This window comes from Giraffa tippelskirchi, chromosome 7 (genome assembly GCF_054371585.1).
Source record: "Giraffa tippelskirchi isolate mGirTip1 chromosome 7, T2T-mGirTip1v1.2.pri, whole genome shotgun sequence".
NCBI classification, from domain to species: Eukaryota; Metazoa; Chordata; class Mammalia; order Artiodactyla; family Giraffidae; genus Giraffa; species Giraffa tippelskirchi.
Window position 1 is genome coordinate 55,721,348 of NC_137281.1, and position 9,079 is coordinate 55,730,426.

The 9,079-nt window shown below is 41.5% G+C and overlaps 1 long non-coding RNA gene across 1 annotated transcript; it reads left to right on the forward strand.

Annotated features, from left to right (window-relative positions):
• The first annotated feature begins 585 nt into the window (after positions 1–585).
• LOC145514896 (uncharacterized) lies at positions 586–7,677 on the forward strand. The gene is made up of 2 exons (XR_014060550.1): positions 586–5,106; positions 6,875–7,677. It is a non-coding gene; the product is annotated as an uncharacterized LOC145514896 (long non-coding RNA).
• The last annotated feature ends 1,402 nt before the right edge of the window (positions 7,678–9,079 follow it).

Sequence of the window (9,079 nt, forward strand, 5' to 3'; positions counted from 1 at the left end):
GTGCACCGGAGAAGGAAATGGCAACCCACTCCAGTATTCTTGCCTGGAGAATCCCAGGGATGGCAGAGCTTGGTGGGCTGCCGTCTGTGGGGTCGCACGGAGTCGGACACGACTGAAGCGACTTAGCAGCAGCAGCAGCAGCAGCAAGTAATGGGGCTTCCCCAATGGCTCAGCAGATAAAGAATCTGCCTGCACTGCAGGAGACACAGGTTTGATCCCTGGGTTGGGAAGATCCCCTGAAGGAGGAAATGGCAATCCACTCCAGTATTTTTGCCTGGAAAATCCCATGGACAGGGTCGCAAGGAGTCAAGACATGACTGAGCAGCTAAACAGAGACAGCAAGTGATAGGTGAGGAGTCCAATCAAATTTTGCCTCCAAAGATGGCGTTTCCCTATAAATGTACATGCGTTCATATAGGGTTCCGTAGCCTCAGGGGTTCCTGGATGCACGTTTCTGGGCCAGCAGTGCCAAGCAGCCTAGCAACCCCGATGTTTTCAAATTGGGTGGTGAGTGCTGAAAGCGTTGCCGCAGCGATGGTTTGCTCTCTCTGTCCGAGGATTCCAAAGAGCTTGCTGGTGGTGTTTGTTTTTCCTCTGAGAGACTGAAGAGGTGGGTGGTGTCGGGTGAAACCACTGGAGACCAGCCGTAGCTCTTGATGATGGCTGTTGTGCTGAAAGCAGCCTCCCTTCGAGAAGAATCTCCAAGTGTTACCCAACGCAATTTCGTGTGCCCCATGCACAGTGATGCCAAACAAACTGACACTGGAGCAGAGAAAGGTTTATCGCAGAGCTGAGCAAGGAAAAAGGGTGTCTTGCGTTCAAAAAACCCTAAACTCCCCAAAAGGTTTCAGCAAAGCATTTTTAAAGGCCAACTGAGGGAGGGCCATCTCAGGTCACATGATCAGGTCGTACACAATTTTCTGATTGGTTGATGTGATCCATCCTTAGGTATCAGAAAGTCTGATCATTAAGTAGTTAATTTCCTCCATTTGTTGGTGGTTTTTAGCATCTGAAAAACTCAGGAAATATGAATCAGATCTTATTATCAGGGGACATCAGAGAGGAGCTGCAGCAGAGGATATGGGGGTGGGGTCTGTCCCAGGACCTGCTCAGTTACATTTGGAAGCGAGTCCTGAAATTAAAGGGATCCACTGAGATATGAATAAAGTGGAGATGTGTGTATGGGTATTACAAATATTCATTGTCATTCATTATCTTTGCCGATAGGATCTTGTATTTCAGTCTCTCAACTGATGACTGTAATTGGAGGTTGCTTGATGAGGTTGTTATATGATGTAAGCCGAGCTCTCTGGGGGTGTGATCTGGCACCCTCACTTTCTAGGATGGCCTGTAACAGGGAATCACTCTGTTTACTCATATTCATAACAATTTTAATATGTATTCAATAAATGTTAAAATGGTGACATCACAAAGTAATAACTAAGGGATTTACGTAGATTATTTCCTTTAATCCCCACAGCAATGGTTTTAGACAAAGAACTGAGGCTTAGTGAAACCAAGTGACTTGACTGAGGCCACAAAGCTATTGACAGAGGGAGCAGACAGGCTCTCTCTAGAGCTCATAGTTTTTCTTAGACCCTGGGACTAAGTCGATGCTAGGTTTAGTTCCTATTTCTTTTGGAAGAAAATCAGAAATTGCCTAGACAGAGATTCAAGTCTTTCCTTACCTGCATTTGTAACATATTTCCGTTAAATGAGATTAAGACTGTGATGATATACTTAACAGTTAGGTTTGTTCTGTGTTCATTGATTCATTCACTGATCCATAGATATTGTTGAGTACATACAATGAGACAATGTCTGTGCTGAGTAATGAGCAGACAAAGGTGAGCAAAATATAGTTCCTTGAGAGAGGCTGGAAAATTATACAGGAATAAAAGGCATGCATGGGGTATTATAAGAATCATGAGAAAAATCATGTCTCCCAAATTTGGGGATCCGAGTGGAGTTCACTGTTGTAGCCTGCAGCCAAGAAAAGGTGCCAGAAAGCTGTCACAAACAATCAGAAAGTGTGCAAGGGTGGGGGTGATCATTTAAATATATAATTTCTGGATTCTTTACTAAGAGGCCTAATATTCTTTCAACTCTTCCTTACCCATGGAGCAATAACAAAATCTGAACCATCTAAGAGCCAGAAAGCCTTCAATGGATAACAGAGAATTGAAATTCTCAACATTGTGGAATTAATTCCATTGCTCAGAAATCTCATGCTCCCATTAATGTGTCGATTTAAGAATGAACAACATGGGAATGGAAAATGGTCTCGCTATTTTTTTTTTTTTTTTGAGGTTTTGATGTGGGCCATTTTTAAAGTCTTTTTTGAATTTGTTACAATATTGTTTCTCCTTTATGTTTTGACTTTTTGGCCGCAAGGCATATGTGATCTTCCCCACCAGGGATCGAAACTGCACCCCCCGCACTGGAAGGCAATGTCTTAACCACTGAATCACCAGGGAAATCCCAGTACAGCTATTTTGGAAAACAGTTTGGCACATACACTTTCAAAAGTTACATATAAGAGGAAAGTGAAATAAATAAGGTGAAAAAAAGAAGTCAAATATACATTTACTATATAATCCAGCCATTCCACTCCTAGGTTTCTTCCAAGAAAAATGAAAATGTATGTTGCCACAAAGACTCGTGCGTGAATGTAGATAGCAGCCTTATTCATTCATAAGGTCAGAAAGTGAAACAACCTAAATGTCCAGCAAGTAGGAAATTAATAAACAACACATTGTATATACAATGGGACAATATTGGACAAGAAAAAGGAACAAAATTCTGTTACACACTACAACATGGATGAACCTCAGAAACATAGGCTAAGTGAAAGAAGCCAGATGCAAGCATATTTCTCTGGTTCCATGTATATGAAATGTCCAGGAAAGACAGACCTTTAGAGACAAAAAAGGAGATTAAGGTTTTCCTAGGGCTGGAAGTGAAAATGAAGAATACCTGCTAACTGGGGTAAGGGATCTCTTTGGGGTGATGGAAATGTTCTAAAAACCAAACTGCAGTGATAGTTGCAAAATTTTGAAAATTTATTAAAAATCATTGAATTGTCTGCTCAAAAATGTATTTTATGGTACATAATTATACTTTAAGAAAACTTTTAAAAACTGACCAATGTCCTACTAAAATTTCTATTTGAGTTAGTTGGAGTGTCTGAAATGTCAGTATAAACATTAGCAACTATGATATTATAAAGTAATTAGCCTCCAATTAAGATAGATAAATTAAAAAAAAACAACATTAACAACTGTAGCAGCCATCCTGGCTGTTTACTCTTTTAAACATAGCCTTCAAATCTGTTTTATTCTTTGTCTTTAGAAAAGAACACAAGACTTTAAAGACGGCTCGGGGCCTTAGTAAATCATGGAAGCTAAACCTCTTTACCATGTTAGTTAAAATGACAAGATTTATGATTTACAGATGTTTTCCAGCAGATCTGAACTTCTTGTCAGCGTTTCAGATTCTGTAGGACTTTTTGGGTTTGTGATGGAGTGATTAGCGCTGGCAGTCCTTTTCTGTAATTGTGTAGTATCTAAGGGAGGCCCCGGAAGTAAATGCAATTCCTCAACCGAGAGCCATGAATTAGCCGAAACAAGACTGTGTTACTTTGAGCAGAATCCGTGGACTGCAAGGAGGTCCAACCAGTCAATCCTAATGGAAATCGACCCTGAATATTCATTGGAAGGACTCATGCTAAAGCTGAAGCTCCAATACTTTGGCCACCCAATGCAAAAAGCTGACTCATTGGAAAAGACCCTGAAGCTAGGAAAGATTGAAGGCAAAATGAGAAGGGAGTGCAGAGAATGAGATGGTTAGATAGCATCACTGACTCACCAGACATGAATTTGAGCAAATTCTAGGAGATGGTGAAGACAGGGACGCCTCACATGCTGCAGTTCATGGGATCACATTGAGTCACACGACTTAGCAATTGAACAACAACAACAGCAACAAAATGTATAAATTAACTTTTCACATTTTTTTCATATCTCTTTTGAAAAGCCCTGGAGCCAAAGTCATGGGAAACATTTAAAGAAATCTAGTTTTTTTGAATTTCAGTTCTGCTTATTAAGCCAACTTTTCTTGGATAAGCACTGAAAATGTGCAGTAGAGCAATTTAACTCTAGGAGAAGAATTGATAAGATTAGCACAATTCATTCTCAAGAATCAGGCGGGTGTTGCCTGAAATTGACCTGAAATTTCACCTCCTAGGTTCCCTATTCTGTGCTTCCCTAGGGCAAGGAGATAAACCAGTCAATCATAAAGGAAATCAGTCCTGAATATTCATTGGAAGGACTGATGCTGAAGCTGAAGCTCCAATACTTTGACCACCTGATATGAAGAACTGACTCATTTGAAAAGACCCTGATGCTGGGAAAGATTGAAGGTGGGAGGAGAAGGGGACAACAGAGGACAAGATGGTTGGATGGCATCACCGACTCACTGGACATGAGTTTGAGTAAACTCCGGGAGTTGGTGATGGACAGGGAGGCCTGGCATGCTGCAGTCCATGGGGTCGCTAAGAGTCAGGCACAACTGAGCTGAACGACTAAGGGCTTAGGAGCAAATAGGCACTGGTCTCCTGCAGTCTTGGTTTTAGTTCTGGTTCGATTACTTCTTACTTTTGTTGACCGAAGAAAAATGCACAACCTAAAAGTTGAGAATTGTGTTTTATTTGGAGGACTTTCTGAGGACCCTTGCCTGGAAGACAGCCTCTGCGATGGCTCTGAGGGGCTGCTCTGAAGATGCAAGGGAGGAGCCAGGATATATGAGTTTTTGCAACAAAGACCATGTAGTCAGATCATCAAAAGATCACTGTTAATTAAAGAAAGCAAGACATCTCAAGTTTATGAATTTTGTGCTTTTCTATGTATGGGACGGGGCAAGAGCCTGGACTCACTGACATAATTCCGTGGATATACACCTCAGCTAGCCAAGACCAGGTTCCTGGTTTTCCTATCCTGAACCCCCACAGATGCACAGTCCTGGGGCTGCATTGGCTGGTGGCCTTATGGCCACAGCATCCTTTGTTCACTGATATGATGACAGATAACATTATCAATGTGACTTTAGGTAAGTAACTGAATCTTCTTAATCCTCAGTTTTTAGAAAATCAATAAAATGGAAATAATAATTGTATCTATTCCAGACGGTTGGGGCAAAGGCTTGCAGAAATAATTTACATATAGTGATAAGTGAAAGTAGCTCAGTCATGTCCGACTCTTTGTGACCCCATGGACTATAGAGTCCATGGAATTCTCCAGGCCAGAATCCTGGAGTCGGTAGCCATTCCCTTCTCCAGGAGATCTTCCCAACCCAGGGATTGAACCCAGGTCTCCTGCATTGCAAGCAGACTCTTTACCAGCTGAGTCACAAGGGACTCCCCTGACCCAAATTAGATGCCTCAAAACATGGTTTATTTGTAATAGTAGTTGCAGTATCCTATAGACCCTTACATCAGAGGTAGGACCACTGTTCCATTATTATCAATTGAAAATATCTAGAAGGTTTGAATGTGAGCATTTTGAATAGAGAAATTGTTGTTATTATTGGTGTTCTGTGTCCTTAGCATGAAGCTCAGTGCCAGGCACATTCTACTTGGCTCAAAAATATTTCTCTAGTAATTGAACTGAATGGTTCCTTATTTTATTTTTTATTTATTTTAAAATCTTTATTGGAGCATTGGTTTACAATGTTTATAATGTTTACTGGTTTATACTGTTGTGTTAGTTTAGTTGTACAGCAAGATAAATTTGTTATACATATCCATATATCCACTCTTTTCAGATTCTTTTCCCATATAGGTTATTACAGAATCCTGAGTATAGTTCCTTATGCTATACAGTAGGCCCTTAATAGTTATCCATTTTATATGTAGAAGTGTGTATATATCTATCCCAATCTCCCAACTTATCTCTCCTTCCCTTCCACCCCTGTTAACCACAGAATTGTTTTCTACATCTATTACTTGATTTCTGTTTTGTAAATAAGTTCATTTGTGCCATTTTTTTAAGATTCCACATATAAGAAATATCATATGATATTTTTCTTTCTCTGTCTTACTTCACTTAGTATGATAACCTCTAGGTCTACTCATGTTGCTGCAAATGGCATTATTTCATTATTTTTATGACTGAGTGATCTTCCATTGTATGTATGGACCACATCTTCTTATCCATTCCTCTGCTGATGGACTTTTAGGCTGTTTCCTGTTCTGGCTGTTGTAGACAGTGCTGCAGTGAACTCTGGGCGGTGTGTGTCTTTTGGAATCGTGGTTTTCTCTGTGTGTATGCTCATGGTGGGACTGCTGGATCACATGGTAGCTCTGTTTCGGTTTTGAGGACCCTCCACCCTGCTCTCCACGGAGACTGCACCAGTTTGCAGTCCCACCACAGCACAGGAGGGCTCCATTTTCTCCGCACCCGCCCCAGCGTTTGTTCTTTGTAGATATTTTGGTGATGGCTGTTCTCTTCAGTGTGAGTGGGGCCTCATTTTACAGGTGAGGGAAGCCAGCTCAGAGATAGTGAATGGTTTTTCCACATTGCATAGACATTCAGGGCAGCACTATAATGGACCTTAGTACCCCTGGCCATTCATCTAGTGCAACTGGACCATTTATCAACAGAGAGTGAGGACAGTGCTGGGAAAAAAGTGAAGGCAGGGCATTCACAGAACCTTGACAGGTTGAAGCCCTGGGGGTTTGGGGGTCAGGACTCATGTTGATTGTCTGACTCACAGTCTCTGTGGCACTTTTGACCCACTGCCCCAAACACCACTTTGCACCATACCTATCCACCAAAACCCCAACCGAAGGCCAGCGTTGAAACTGTCTTGCCCTCAGGTTTCTGAGTCTGTGTGGAAAATCACGTGACTGGACAAGATGCCATCATTGAAGAATTATGGATCCCAGCACTTAATAAAGTCCCAGGGACATAGCAGTCACTTCATTAAGAGAGGATGTGAGTAAGAGAATGAATGAACCAGTTTTGGTTCAAGTAACGCTGAAGAAGCTGAAGCTGAATGGTTCTGTGAAGACCTACAAGACCTTCTAGAACTAACACCTGAAAAAGATGTCCTTTTCATCATTGGGGACTGGAATGCAAAAGTTGAAAGTCAAGAAACACCTGGAGTAACAGGCAAATTTGGCCTTGGAGTACAGAATGAAGGAGGGCAAAGGCTAACAGAATTTTACCAAGAGAACGCACTGGTCATAGCAAACACACTCTTCCAACAATACAAGAGAAGACTCTACACGTGGACATCACCAGATGGTCAACACTGAAATCAGATTGATTATATTCTTTGCAGCCAAAGATGGAGAAGCTCTATACAGTCAGCAAAAACAAGACCAGTAGCTGACTGTGGCTCAGATCATGAACTCCTTATTGCCAAATTCAGACTTAAATTGAAGAAAGTAGGGAAAACCACTAGACCGTTCAGGTCTGACCTAAATCAAACCCTTACAGTTATACAGTGGAAGTGACAAATAGATTCAAGGGATTAGATCTGATAGAGTGTCTGATGAACTATGGACAGAGGTTCGAGACGTTGTACAGGAGGCAGGGATCAAGACCATCCCCAAGAAAAACAAATGCAAAAAAGCAAAATGGCTGTCTGAGGAGGCCTTACAAATAGCTGTGAAAAGAAGAGAAGTGAAAAGGCAAAGGAGAAAAGGAAAGATATACCCATTTGAATGCAGAGTTCCAAATAATACCAAGGAGAGATAGGAAAGCCTTCCTCAGTGATCAGTGCAAAGAAATAGAGGAAAACAATAAAATGGGAAAGACTAGAGATCTCTTCAAGAAAATTAGAGATACCAAGGGAACATTTCATGCAAAGATGGGCACAATAAAGGACAGAAGTGGTATGGACCTAACAGAAGCAGAAGATATTAAGAAGAGGTGGCAAGAATACACAGAAGAACTATACAAAGAAGATCTTCACGACCCAGATAACCATGATGGTGTGATCACTCACCTAGAGCCAGACATCCTGGAATGTGAAGTCAAGTGGGCCTTAGGAAGCATCACTATGAACAAAGCTAGTGGAGGTGATGGAATACCAGTTGAGCTATTTCAAATCCTGAAAGATGATGCTGTGAAAGTGCTGCACTCGATATGCCAGCAAATTTGGAAAACTCAGCAGTGGTCACAGGACTGGAAAAGGTCAGTTTTCATTCCAATCCCAAAGAAAGGCAATGCCAAAGAATGCTCAAACTACCACACAATTGCACTCATCTCACATGCTAGCAAAGTAACGCTCAAAATTCTCCAAGCCAAGCTTCAACAGTATGCAAACCGTGAACTTCCAGATGTTCAAGCTGGATTTAGGAAAGGCAGAGGAACCAGAAATCAAATTGCCAACATCCACTGGATCATCGAAAAAGCAAGAGAGTTCCAGGAAAACATCTATTTCTGCTTTATTGACTATGCCAAAGCCTTTGACTGTGTGGATCACAACAAACTGTGGAAAATTCTTCAAGAGATGGGAATACCAGACCACCTGAGCTGCCTCTTGAGAAGTCTGTATGCAGGTCAAGAAGCAACAGTTAGAACTGGACATGGAACAACAGACTGGTTCCAAATCGGGAAAGGAGTAGGTCAAGGCTGTATATTGTCACCCTGCTTATTTAACTTTTATTCAGGGTGCATCATGCGAAATGCCAGGCTGGAAGAAGAACAAGCTGGAATCAAGATTGCCGGGAGAAATATCAATAACCTCAGATATGCAGATGATACCACCCTTATGGCAGAAAGTGAAGAAGAACTAAAGAGCCTCTTGATGAAAGTGAAAGAGGAGAGTGAAAATGTTGGCTTAAAGCTCAACATTCAGAAAACTAAGATCATGGCATCCAGTCCTATCACTTCATGGCAAATAGATGGGGAAACAATGGAAACAGTGAGAAACTTTATTTTCTTGGGCTCCAAAATCACTGCAGATGGTGACTGCAGCCATGAAATTAAAAGATGCTTGCTCCTTGGAAGAAAAGTTATGACCAAACTAGACAGCTTATTACTTTGCCAAGAAAGGTCTGTCTAGTCAAAGC